Genomic DNA, 15,144 nt, shown 5'->3' on the forward strand with positions numbered 1-15,144 from the left:
CCTCTCCGAGCCATTCAGTATTGTTGTGGCTAGGGTAGTACGGGTCGTCGTGGGGATGAAATCCAGCCATGATATCTTCGCGAGGAATGGGGATATAAGGAGTAACTAAGTAGATGTACTAATTAGATAATTATAAGATGATCTTTATCAGGTACTTCAATACTCTGCTTAGTGCATGCTAGTCATATGTATTTGGGACAGGATAGACCTTCGAATAAGCGATCCTAACTCTAAATCCCCAATCCAACGAGAACAGGAAGTAAAGCAAAGATTCACAGATTCTAAGTCTATGACGTCCTGGCTACATATAATTTTAATGTATCCACTAAGCAATTATTGACCTATTGATAAAAATCTATTTAGTTCTCAGATAAATAATTATAATAGCAGCAAATACCCCTATGGTATTTCATTGTGGTAGTGTTGGTAAGTTTTTAGACTTGTTGCCATATCACAACCATTCTTGGGCATGTGCTAATCACTCCTCGGACGAGCATAGTTGATCAGGCTATGCCAATCCCAAGACTGACCATACATCCCCGAGCTTACCTGTGATATCCAACAACCATTACTTTTTGTTTTGTTCTAGAACGATGTGACCCTAGTATGTATGCATAGGCGTATATTTTTAATACGAAACTACTTATTTCTAAAAGTATTGTTGTTTTGAAAACATAAAATCAGAGACTCTAGTCCCAATGCATTTATAGTTTGTATATCTTATGTGGTTCGATATACTGAGTTCACTATAAACAATGCTCTGATACCAATCTGTCACACCCCCAAACCAAGGATGGCGGAAACGTTCGAGGGTGGAGGACTTCATGTAGAGTATCACAACAACGAGTATAATAGTGTTCAAAGTAAATACAACCATCATAAATATAACTGAAAAAGTTACACCAATGTACATGTTTACATGAATTCTGATCAATTACATTATGAAACAAAATGAACTGTTTGACGATTTATCGTCCCATCCTCAAAACGTTGTTGGTTTCCCGTTTTCACTGATTTCCTGAGAATACAAGTAGTTTTGAAAAAGTGTCAACACAAAGGTTGGTGAGTTCATAAGAGATTTTATTGGAGAAATAGACCGTTTTCCTTGTAAAAACGATACGATATGTATTCAGAAAATCTGATATTTTCTTTATAAAGTGTTGTATTGTAGTCTCATAACCGATGACCAAAATGTATAAGTAACCTTTCTTATTAAAGAAAATTAAAATGTGCTTAAATTGACATAAACGCACTTGAATTAAATGATGTTTCCGCAAAATTCTCATGTTTGTTACTACTTAATGTATATGTAGTCCTGGGTCTCAGGACCGAGAAAATAACAAGTATCGCCTATACTTAAAGTTATAAATATGGTTTCAAATGGTGTGTAGTCATAAATACCAAAAACCGAATGTAGACAGTAATATCGGTACTTATTGAGATAAAAGTGATTTTAAAATCGACACAAAACCCATTAAGGTTCTATAAAAATCCCGTAAACTTTATGTATTGTTATATCCTTATGTGAGCCGCTATAATCATACTTAAGACTAATGAACCTGCCACGACGTTTCTCAGGCGTCGAAGAACTGAAATGACAATTATCACCCGTAGACCTGCAGGTCCAACTGTAGCTAGCAGCAAGGTGTGGGGTGTCAATCTCAATATAGATCTATATACAACTATCACGTTCTCCCTCCAGGAGACTCTGATTATAACGTACAGGATTTTATATTCCGCACTCGGACGTACGGAAAGAGAATGTCTCACAATTTAGGTTAACAAGTTTACAAGTTGTATGCGGGAGTGTAAAACCTTTCTGTATGAATGTACCCTTCTCGTACGTGTGTGTTATGTGATGTATTGAAAACTATACCTATTATAGTTTTATCCAAAACGTTTGTAATATATAAGAACTCTTTTATGAAAAGGTGTTAGGATTATAAAATCCATTAACTATGCGTATTATAGTTTATATGTATATATACGTGTTCTAAATGAATGAATAATCTTATCATGAATGACTTACTTTCAGTTTAAGATGATAAAATTTACAACATATCACATTCAATACTTAGAACTTGACATTATACACTTTGCTCAACACAATACAAAGTGTAGTAAAAATTACAAGCTGTTAACAAATTTTCAGCCTTTCTACACTGTTTTTGAAAATTCATAGAAAAATCATACGAAGTCGAAAACTAAATCCGTAAATTCTGGGAGTTTCCAAAATGTGTCTAGTTTACTCATAATTTTTATCATGATTTTTAATGACCTGTAACTTAGGTGAAAAAGTCCATAATCACAGACTGGTCCGGATTGGTGTTTGAAATGATAGGCAGTTTTGTAAAAATCACCATAAATTGTAGAAAAATCGTATGGAGATGTGCAAGTAGTCATTTTAAAGCTAAGAAGTGGAACTACATGCACTTAAAACAGTTTTGAAAACTAAAATGGTTAAGGTGTCCAAAACAGTCCGTGAATGGAGTCCAACTTTTCTGATGAAAGCTGTTATAAATTTTTAGTTATGTTCTTGGTGTTTTAACTTGTATTCCCCCCCTAAAAACTTAAGAAAACATGAAAATGTAGGGGTATGAACTCACCTTGTGTGATTTCAGTAGATAAGTGTTGAAGAAGAGAAGTGTTCAACCCAAGAACACTTGAAGAATCGCTTGAAGATTCGAAGCTCTAACACAAATATAATGGAGTTCGTGTAAGATACACATGATTTGAGTGGAAATAATTGAGATAATCTTAAAGGAAATGGATTATGCTTACCAAAGGTGGAGGAAACTCTCAAGATCAGCCCTTGAATCTCGGGTTTCTAGAGAGAGAAAGTGAGAGAGAAAGGAGTTTGATCTTCTTGTGAAGTGAGAACAAATGAAAGAAAATGAGGAGAGAGGATGGATATCCAGCTCTCAAAACTTGGAGATGGCTTGTGAGGATGGTAAAAAGTACAAGGTATGGTGGGGAGGAGTGTGGGTTAATCATGGAGTGGGTATGGGGTTGCTTGTGTCATAAAATAAGGTAAAGTCAACACTCTACCTTTGTACTTTACCAACTCCTTTTTAATAAGGTTTTATCCTTAAAAATATGATTAAATCATTAATTTAGGGGTCTTATAATTAAAAATAAAGTTTTGGGTGAAAATCCTATGTTAAAATAATTATAAATGGGTTTAAAATGCAAAAATACGCAAAAAAACGGGGTGAAAAATGGAATTTCCAGCGGAACTCTTCGGACCTAGGCCGAAGTTCGGTTCCTAGGCCGAAGCTCAGTCAGATGTGCACGGCTCGGAGGGCTGGTCTCGGAAGCGAAGGCGCGCCAGAAGGAAGAAGCGAAGCGAGGCTGGTCCGATGCTCGGTCCGAAGAGAGGCGGGTCCGACGCGAAGGCAAGGGCTCGGTCCGAAGGTTGGCTAGAACCGAAGGCACTGTTGTGAACAGTGATGAACAGTACCCTCGGTTCGGACCTTTCTTCTATGCCGGGTTCGGTTCGGATCCTCCTTCCAAGCTGGTTCGGTTCGGATCTTCTTTCCAAGCTGGGTTCGGTTCGGATGAACAGTAGTTTCGGTTCAGGTTATGAACAGTACTTTCAGTTCAGACCCTCATGAATAGTGCTTTCGGTTCAGTTCATGAATAGTACTTTCGGTTTGGAGGGTTCGTTCCCTTAAGTCCGTTTTTCGCGTGGACTTCCGTTTTTGGGCTATTTTCGCCAAATTCGAGGGTCGGGATGCCCCGAGTGATTATAGAAAGTCGGGGAGAGATTTCGAGAGAGATTTGAGAGAGATTCCACATACAGAGAGAGATTTGGGAGAGATTTCACATACTTAGGGAGATTTGGGAGAGATTTGACATACTTGGAGAGATTTCACATACAGAGAGAGATTTGGGAGAGATTTCACATACTTAGGGAGATTTGAAATATCAAAGTTAATTTATTAAATAGAAACTTTTTGGACAATTTATTATCAAAGTTAATTTATTAACTCAGAAGTGGTTACAATACTTGACCTTTTAGGTCATTACAAAGAGTTGAAATATCGGGTTGTCACATCATCCCCCCGTTAGAGGGAATTTCGTCCCGAAATTTAAAGTAGTAAAGATACTAGTGAACATGAAAGAGATGAGGGTACTTTTGTTTCATCTGATCTTCGCGTTCCCATGTGAATTCAGGTCCCCGCTTGGCGTTCCAGCGAACCTTCACGATGGGTATGCGACTTTGTTTTGTTTGTTTGACCTCTCGGTCCATGATTTCTACTGGTTCTTCCACAAAGTTGAGGCTCTCGTTGATCTCGATTTCGTCGAGTGGAATAACAAGAGTCTCATCGGACAGACACTTTTTCAAGTTTGAGACGTGGAAGGTTGGATGTATGTTACTAAGTTCACGCGGTAGGTTAAGCTTGTAAGCCACAGGGCCGATTCTGGCAAGAATCTCGAAAGGCCCTATGTATCTTGGATTTAGTTTCCCACGCTTTCCAAAGCGTATTAAACCCTTCCACGGTGAGACCTTTAATAAGACGTGGTCCCCCACCTGGAATTCCAAAGGTTTCCTCCTTTGGTCAGCGTAGCTTTTCTGTCGGTCTCTAGAGGCTTTCAATCATTCACAAATCTGAATGATCTTCTCTGTCGTTTCTCGTATGATTTCCGGACCGGTGAGAGTGCTTACAGGAACTCTTCCTTTAGCTAATTGGGTATCGCCAACTTCAGTTCAGCACAGAGGGGATCTGCACTTTCGACCATAGAGGGCTTCGAACGGAGCAGCCTTTATGCTTGTATGATAACTATTGTTGTATGAAAATTCGACAAGGGGTAAATGGATATCCCATGCCTTTCCAAAGTCAATCACACAGGCTCTTAGCATATCTTCTAAAGTTTGTATCGTTCTCTCACTTTGCCCGTCTGTTTGTGGGTGGTAGGCTGTACTCATGTCTAGCCTAGTCCCTAGGGAACTTTGTAGTAATTGCCAGAATCTTGAAGTGAATCTACTATCTCGATCGGAGATAATGGATATCGGAACACCATGAAGTCGCACTACTGCCCTTAAGTAAGTTCTCGTAAGCTTTTCCATTTTGTCAGTCTCCTTGATGGGTAGGAAATGTGCGGATTTGGTCAATCTGTCGACGATGACCCATATGGTATTGAGTCCACTTGTCGTCTTGGGTAACTTGGTTATGAAGTCCATAGTAATCCGCTCCCATTTCCATTCTGGTATCTCTGGTTATTGTAGTAATCCTGACGGTTTCTGATACTCGACCTTAACCTTAGCGCAAGTAAGGCATTTACTTACGAAAGTAGCAATTTCTGCTTTCATGTTAGGCCACCAGTACAGTTTCTTAAGATCCAGATACATTTTATCTGAACTTGGGTGAACGGAATATCTTGAGTTGTGTGCTTCGGTCATGACTACGTCTCTGAAACCACCATGTTTTGGGGTCCAGATTCGGTCCATGAGATAGTAGGCTCCGCCACCCTTGACTTCTAGATTCTTTTCCATTCCTCGCAGGGATTCACCCGCCACATTTTCAGGTTGCAAAGCATCCATTTGTGCCTCCTTAATTTGTGTGGATAAGTGGGAATGGATAGTCATAGTCAGAGATTTGACCCTCCGGCCAGTGTATTCCTTTCGACTGAGGGCGTCAGCTACCACGTTGGCTTTTCCAGGATGATAACGAATTTCGCACTCGTAGTCATTTAGTAACTCAACCCATCGTCGTTGTCACATGTTGAGTTCCTTCTGATCGAAAATGTGTTGAAGGCTCTTGTGATCGGTGAATATAGTACTCTTTGTTCCGTATAAGTAGTGCCTCCAGATCTTCAGAGCAAATACCACTGCTCCTAACTCAAGATCGTGTGTCGTATAGTTTACTTCGTGTGTCTTAAGATGTCGGGAGACATAAGCAATAACCTTCCCTCTCTGCATAAGAACACAACCAAGTCCTTGATTTGACGCATCGCAATACACTACGAAGTCTTCTATCCCTTCGGGGAGGGATAGTATTGGTGCGGTGCACAAGGCTTGTTTTAGCGTCTAGAATGAGATAGTATACTAGATACAATTACATGAGATAGTATACTAGATATTCATAAAATTTTATTTACTACGAGTACCATATCAAGAAGGTATTCTCATATAAAAACAAATGGACATTTTCATACGTAAATTTGTTTTATACTAGGTTGTGAGACGCTTCACGTACTTTCGAGTATGCATTATTAAGTCCTGTATTATATACCATAATCCCTTGTAGGGGGAGCGTGATACTTGTGTATAGATCTATACGGGATTGACAATCCCACACCTAAGTTGTTAGCTACAGCTAGGCCAGCAGGCCTGGGGTGACAAATGTCATAACAATTCCAACGCCTGAAGAACGTTGTTACAGGCAGTCTGGGTCATTAGCATGGTTATAAAACTCACATGGAGTATTAAAAACACATTGATTTACGGGGTTACAAATACTTTAGCGGTTATATACGTACACAAATATACTATTTTAAGCATTGAAAAATATCATGATAGTTCATTTACTACCACCCACTTCTAGGCAAATATTGGATTTCTAAAAGAAAACATTCAAAACAGTTGGGTCTTGGTAGAAGGCTACATTTTATACTAGTAGAAAATATGGGATTTTCTAGAGTTTTCAAACGTTTACAGATAGTTACAAACATGTTCATTGGCACAAACTTTCCTACAAACAATTGCAGGTGTTTCCTTACAATTTTACAAATCAAAATCACATAAATACTTATGAATTCACCAGTATTATTTCTGATACTCGCTTTCAAAATTACTTGTATTCCTAGGACACGGATAGACAGGTACGACTACCAGGTTTTGTGAAGACAGAGTGATCAAGACTCGTCTTTTATTTTTGAATATTCATTTTGTAGAATTATGCTATGAAAGAACTCAAATGTAATTAAAGTTATACTATTAATGGAATGGTTGATGTTGTTGCTTGTTTACTACTTTGCATTGTTATGATACATTACATGACGTCCTCCGCCCCAGAATGTTTCCGCCGTTCTCGGTTTTGGGGTGTGACAAATTGGTATCAGAGCATTGTTTATAGTGAATTGAGTATATCAACCCATAAAAGATATACAAACTATAAATACAATAGGGATTAAAATACTCTGACAAAGAGTCTATACCTCTAAAATAATAAGATGTTTAATTAAGTATACATGTCTGCATTCATACTAAAATCAGTGTCACTAAGGCAGAACAAAAGTATTGCGATTGTTGGGTAGCACAAGTAGACTTAGAGACATATAGTCAAAACTGGGATGATATAGCCTGATCAACTATATTATCCGAGGGTTGACTAGCATGTGCCTAAGTGTGGTTGTGAGTTGCAACAAGTCTAAAAACTTACCCACAATACCACAATGAGAACAATAAAACTTAAACCTAAAATACTATAGGAGTATTTTGTGTAAACTACTTAGGTGTTAGATTCTTATACCCCAATTACCGCATAGATAACATAGTTGGACCCCATCCCCACGACGACCCGTACTTCCTGAACGAAGGCAATGTGGGATGGTTCAGAGAAGAACCAGAGAACGATCATCCAATCCCTTTTGAATGATCACCATGCTAAAGACCTTTCGGATGATAATAACTCCGAACTCAAGGATGAGAACCTACCCCCGGTAGCTCCCAATTCAAATCCTAACCCCTGTCCAGCTCTTCATGGCTCGACGCTTCCTTGGGTAGAATGATTGGAAACATGGAGCGAAGAGCAAGATCAACCTATGCCGTCTAAAGGAGACCGAAGCTGCTACAACATAAGCGAAGGGAGCTCAGCAGACAAAGTTCTACAAATCCTGATCCGTAAAGTTGCCCGAAACGAAATTCAGGGCATGACGACTCTCCATTGTATCAAAGATGTTAAATACCAATGTAAGAATGCTTACCATCCACACTTATCATCTTGAAAACATTCGTGAGAGATATGAGAGAGACCATGAGACCCTGCTACAAGCATTAGCTAAAACACGAGCCGAAGTCATAGAGAAACGAGTATGCCAGAGAGTGTACGAAAGACACCTTCTTGATAACGGAACATCAATTGGTTGAACTAAGAGTTCACCAGAAGGATGACCGCCGCCAGAAAGAAAGGCTTTATTTCCCTTCCTTGTTTAAAGGAATCGTTGTTCCTGTGTATGTCCTATGTAGCATTTTTCTATGTAACTATCTTGTACTGTAAGTACTGATTAGTTAGGCCTTTATGCGGCCAAAACCTTTCTACTCATGATATGATGTAAGACCTTGTTCAAGATAAAATATTCCTAAACTTATATCATCTTAAACATCGATGATATTGACAGTCAGCTAACTCTCGTGTCGCTCCTTGTTCAAAAACCCTCATCATACCTTCACTAGAGTCTATCTGAAGCATGCTTTAGTCAAGTCATTAGACTATAGTAATTTAACTCCGGAGACATTTCCAAGTCCCTTCTAGTGGCCGGATCAAGTTATTCACCAACCAACGATACCTCGGCTTGAACGACAAACGTCTTAAGACCATTCTACAAACATACTTCTACTCTGTACTAGGACTGCATCATAGGGATGTAGGTCAAACCACCATGAACATACTTCCAATCTGTACTAGGACTGCATCATAGGGATAATCATGTCGTCATCCGGAAACGATCAGCTGAACAACGAAGCCCCTATCCTCCATATCAACGCCGCATCATTACAAGCTGCAGTAGCAGCTGCAGTGACAACTTTCCTTACACACATCAGCTCAGGCAACACAAGCAAGACCGATAAAGGAGTCGAGAGTTCCGATGGTAATACCAAACCGGGAGAGCAACAAATGGCAACAGTCATAAACTCGCGAAGCCGTAAGACCGAAAGGAAGAGGCGATATCGTCAAGCCCTAAAGGAGCGCAAGAAATCCCAAAGACTTGCCATGCCACAACAACAAGTGGCAACTCCTGCAGAACGCTTTAAGAAGCAGTTTCCAAAGTGGTGTAATGAGGAAGGCACTCGTGTCCACATAACACTGGCTAAACACCTCACTCCCGCCGCTAAGGCTAGTACTAGCCAGTCATGCCACCAATGTGGGGAGATAAGGCACCTCAAGAAGGATTGCCTTATAACAAAGAACTATGGCGCAGGCGGTAGGATTCTCAGGATCATAGCTGCAGGAGAACCTACTCCGAACCCACGTTAATGTAATTTAGGCGTTTCATTGTAACAGACTTATAAACCATCCAAATCTAGCACAACCAGAGTCTTATCCTTTGCGGGATCCCGTCGGTATAGGGATGCTCGTGCTGCGTATACTTTCCTTTTATAGTATACCTTATTCGCAGCAATAGTCTTGTAGTAGTCTAAAGTACTGTAACTCTGTTGATGGTTGTATGGTTGTGCTTAGTCTGTAAACGCTTTATATTCAAATCTAATGTCTTTGAGTTCCTTTATGATTCCGACATTATCATACGACTTGATTCAATTTGATCCTCATAAAAGCAACTTCATACGTACATCCCTTTCTTCGAAATCGCCTTTCCAGCGAAGCCGTCATTCCAGAATACCGAAGTACCCATGTATAGAATACCCCATAGTTCTTTTCCTATCCAAAGAAGTCCCCGAAGTACCACTTGTACAGTACGTCAAGTTCAAATCCAAAGGCCCATACGGTTGATCTGTCGCTGAGGAAAGCATACATAGTGGTGATATATATAATCAAGGCTCTACAGGTTTGGAATTGACAATTTCACTTTAACTTCTTTTTCCTCGATAAGACGTGAGTTTGAAGATGAGTCATTTATTCGACTACCTTCTCAACCTTAATTATATACGACTCGTAGACCCGAGACTGTGATAGATGAACCAGGTATGAGTTCTATTACGAACTTCAGGACGAAGACCGCCCAAGACTGCAAATGATCGTGCTTCCGAGAGAGTAAACTTAGAAATACCTATCCTTTCCCTAATTCATGAGTAGTCATACTATCTTTTAGATCTTCACGATAGCTAATCCACCCTAAGGCTTTGACATCATAATTAATAGAAGTTGGTTAAGTCTGCATTGAGCCGACATCAGGCGCTTTTATAAAGCAGTTCGTCCTAACCTCCCTAAGTAACGAAGCCCTAGTTATTTACAGCCATGAACCAAGTACATACCCTCTCATCATTTCGTGTATGCAAGCTCAGAAATGCTTACGAAAGGAATATCATGCATTCCTTGCACACATCACCGAGACGTTCCGAGAAGTGAAGGACACTCAGAACATCCAAGAAGTACACGGCTTTCCCGACACCTTTCCAGAAGGACTACCAAGACTACCACCACAGCGTCAAGTCGAATCCAAAATCAACTTAGTTCCGGGGGCTACCCCAGTAGCCAAATCACCTTATTGTCTAGCTCCAACCTTGATGCAAGAACATCCTAGCGAGCTTAACAAACTCCTCAGAAGGGGATTCTTTAGGACAAGTTTCTCACTTGGAAGAGCATCGGACTTGTCTGTAAACAACAAAGAGTGTTCCAATGCTAAAGTAAGCCTGATGCATCACACCAATATTATCCCTCCCAAAAGGAATAGAATATTTCGTGATGTAATGCGATGCATCTAACCAAGGGCTTGGTTGCGTTCTTATGCAAGAGGAAAGATCACCACCTATACCTCAAGACAGCTTAAGACACAGGAGTTTGACTGTTCAACACATGACCTTGATTCAGGAGCAACGTTGATTGCTCTGAAGATCTGGAGACACTACTTGTAGGGTACAAGGTGTAATACTCTCACAGAACACAGAAACACTCAACACACATTCGACAAGGAAAGGATATCATACCAGTGAAGTCAAACGAAAGAAGCAAAGTCGTATCCCATTAGTGAAAGATTCGCTAGAATGCCAGGCGAAGACGAATGTTTACTTAAGAACACGAGTAGCAAATAAAATTTATGTCCGTAGCATGATTATTAATACTGCTTCAACTCGAATTTCGGGACGAAATTCCCTCTAACAGGGGGATGATGTGACAACCCGATATTTTGAGACGATAAAGGGTAACGCTAGTCAAATTTAGGCCAAAATATAACTTTACTAAAATCTTATTTGGGTTAAATAAAGTGGTAGGAATCGTATCAAGGTTTTCGTACATATAAAGAACACCAAAATCCGAGTTATAACGAAGAAGTTATTACCAATCTAAGATCCGCAGCAAAAACCGACACAGCTGATAGACGTAAAATGCAAAGTTTCAATACAATAAAATTTAGTCTTTGTTATCTAAACAAAAGTCATATATATCATTAAACCGTGAACATACATAAAAAGAACGCCCAAATCTGACTTCGTATGCGGAAGTTACGATTTTTCGAAGTTTCTGACCTAGCAGTAGACAGCTAACAACTCGAAATAGAGATCGAGCGGTCTTTAGCCGACACAACCTAAACGAAAGTTGGAGAGCCCGACAATAGGAGTACAACAGTAAAAAGTCTGACGAAAACGGACGTCGGATAAAGAAGTTATGGATTTTTAACGAAGTTATCGTGTCCCGACCTATTAATTTAAAATATAATTAAAAATAAATTCAAAACTAGCTGACGGAGCCTAAATGAATGTTGTAGAGCATAATCTCACCTACGCGTGGATATAAAGAACTCAAAAAACGGAGCCCGTACGCGAAAGTTACGGAATTTAGAAGATGGAAGACTGGATTACGCCCCGCGTAATCCAAGAGTACGCCCCGCGTACTAGGCCCAGTGTCAAGTCCCATCGGCTCGAGTGCTCTACGCTAGCTAGACCGGAGTCGTAAGCCGTGACTCATTTTTACACCCCGCGTAACCGAAGTACGCCCCGCGTACCGAGTACGCTCAGCGTACTCCGGTAGTACGCCTCGCGTACGAGGATCCTCCAGCCTATAAATAGAGAGGTTGAGCTTCGGTTTTTGCACACAACTCTCATATCCTCTCTCACTTTTACACACCCTAGAGCTCCAGAGACCATCCCGACACCTCGATTCCCGTACCCAATCCCCCGACGAAAGATCTACGCTACCGAGATCCCCGAAGAGCCCGAAGACGCAACTTTTTGCGGTCGAAGCTCTGCTCAACTCTAGCCTCTCTCTTCAAACCAAATGAGTGAGTTCATACCCCTATAAACTACATTTTCAAATGTGTTATCAATTCTTTTTTATACATTTTTAGGGGGGAATACAAGTAAACACACGATTATTATCGTGTGTAATCTAGAGTTTCATTATTTACTCTTTTTATCAAGTAAAACATATGAGGTTCATAACTACTACATGGAAACTTTCGTACGTAAAATATATCACGGTAACATCTTGTTTTTTTTTAAAATTAAATACGTTGTTATACATATACGAAACAAACACTTTATCTATACTTTGAGTATATGTGTTCATTTATGTCACTACAAAAGTTACACTTTACTTAACGAGTGAGCATTTCACTAGGGTTTACTATACAAACGAAACATACTTTTGGAAAAACTATAATAGTTTACAACAAACATTTTTTACATGTTAAAAACTCTTTATCAAACTGTGTTACATACTTTATGTTTCCTTTCAAACGCTGTTAGAATCGTGTTTCAAACAAAAGTCTTCCTATACTAAAAAATGTACTTATCAAACAAACTGCTTTCAAATCGTTTTATAAACTGACATCAAGTCATCATTTCTTACTTATTAAACTTTTCAAAGGTTTTACAAAGTTTCTTTTATATTTTTATATGGTCAAATTCATGCCTATATATATATATATATATATATATATATATATATATATATAATATGTATATATATATATATATAATATGTATATATATATATATATATATATATATATATATATATATATATATATATATATATATAGACATAAAATTTCCCGTCAGTCGGTTCAGTACCTTTGAGTAGCAAAGGCATATTTCGGTTATACACGCACAATACTAGAAACTATAATAGGTATAGTTAGAAGATACTACTTACCATTCCAAGTACCAGGAATCACACGAGAGTCAGTCTATTCATGAAGTCTATACAAATACATTACATACTATACAAAGAGATACGATTATATACAATACAAGGCATAAAATCTTAAGACATACAATTACAAAAGCATACAATTTCAAGACATACCATTTCAAGGGATACAATTACATGAGATAGTATACTAGATATTCATAAATTTTTTTTTACTACGAGTACCATATCAAGAAGGTATTCTCATATAAAAACAAATGGACATTTTCATACGTAAATCTATTTTATACTAGGTTGTGAGACGCTTCACGTACTTTCGAGTATGCATTATTAAGTTCTGTATTATATACCATAATCCCTTGTAGGGGGAACGTGATACTTGTGTATAGATCTATATGGGATTGACAATCCCACACCTAAGCTGTTAGTTACAGATAGGCCGGCAGGCCTGGGGTGACAAATGTCATAACAATTCCAACGCCTGAAGAACGTTGTTACAGGCAGTCTGGGTTATTAGCATGGTTATAAAACTCACATGGAGTATTAAAAACACATTGATTTACGGGGTTACAAATACTTTAGCGGGTATATACGTACACAAATCTACTATTTTAAGCATGGAAAAATACCATGATAGTTCATTTACTACCACCCACTTCTGGGCAAATATTGGATTTCTAAAAGAAAACATTCAAAACAGTCGGGTCTTGGTAGAAGGCTACATTTTATACTAGTAGAAAATATGGGATTTTCTAGAGTTTTCAAACGTTTACAGATACTTACAAACATGTTCATTAACACAAAATTTCCTACAAACAATTGCAGGTCTTTCCTTACAGTTTTACAAATCAAAATCACAAAAATACTTATGAATTCACCAGCATTATTGCTGATACTCGCTTTCAAAATAACTTGTATTCCCAGGACACTGATAGACAGGTACGACTACCAGGTTTTGTGAAGACGGAGCGATCAAGACTCGTCTTTTATTTTTGAATATTCATTTTGTAGAATTATGCTATGAAAGAACTCAAATGTAATTAAAGTTATACTATTAATGCAATGGTTGATGTTGTTGCTTGTTTACTACTTTGCATTGTTGTGATACGTTACATGACGTCCTCCGCCCCAGAACGTTTCCGCCGTTCTTGGTTTTGGGGTGTGACAATATATATATATATATATATATATATATATATATATATATATATATATATATATATATATATATATATATATATATTTGTGTGTGTGTGACTGTTCAAAAAATTTGCTCATAAATCATAATTCCATAATTCAAAATCAGAGTTAAAAGGAAAACACTGTGGAATCTCGAATCATAAAAAAGCTAATGTGCGTGTGTACAGTCTTGCCTTCGCCTTCAAATAAGTACCTAAAAACATTTAATCCACAAATATAAGTCACAGCTTAGTGAGTTCCCCAAATTACCCCATACAACATTGCTCAAACTATGCATGCACACATTGTTGGATTAGATGTCTAAGCCCATAACTATTATGAGTATGTACTCGAGCCGAGAGTAGCATGGTCCTTTTGGGTTGCATAAGACCAAGACAATTTGTTAGGATGGACTCTTGAGAGAAGGTTACATATGATTTGTTAATATATTATAAGTTATAATATATTAATATAAAATCATATTTTTTTTAATTAGTATTGATCAATAATTAATTTGGAATTAATTTAGTAATCAAAAGGAGACTAATTAAATCTATAGGGACTAATTATGGTAATCAGTCATATTTATATATGTTGGGCTTATGATCCATGTTGGATCAAGTTTATATATGGACACATAAAGAGTTGGGCCACATGAACCATAGATCATAACACCCATGGGTATGGATTTGGGTTATACATATGACCCTCGAAATACCACATATAAATACATACTCCATTGCCCAAAATCGCCACTTGAAAGTGCTTCTTTTCTTAGAGAAATATGGAGGTGTTTTGGTGCATGGAATTCTCTCTTAAGAGTCACCTTTGTCCTGGGTGAGTTGTGATTCCATTTCAGGTGCAACACTTGGGGCATTAAGTTCTTAAAGGCCAATGTCTTTCTAACAACACCAAATACATCAAGACTTCAAGCCACATAAAAAGGTATGTGACTCTAACTAGTATTATGTAT

This window comes from Lactuca sativa, chromosome 4, assembly GCF_002870075.4.
Source record: "Lactuca sativa cultivar Salinas chromosome 4, Lsat_Salinas_v11, whole genome shotgun sequence".
In the NCBI taxonomy this organism is placed as follows: Eukaryota; Viridiplantae; Streptophyta; class Magnoliopsida; order Asterales; family Asteraceae; genus Lactuca; species Lactuca sativa.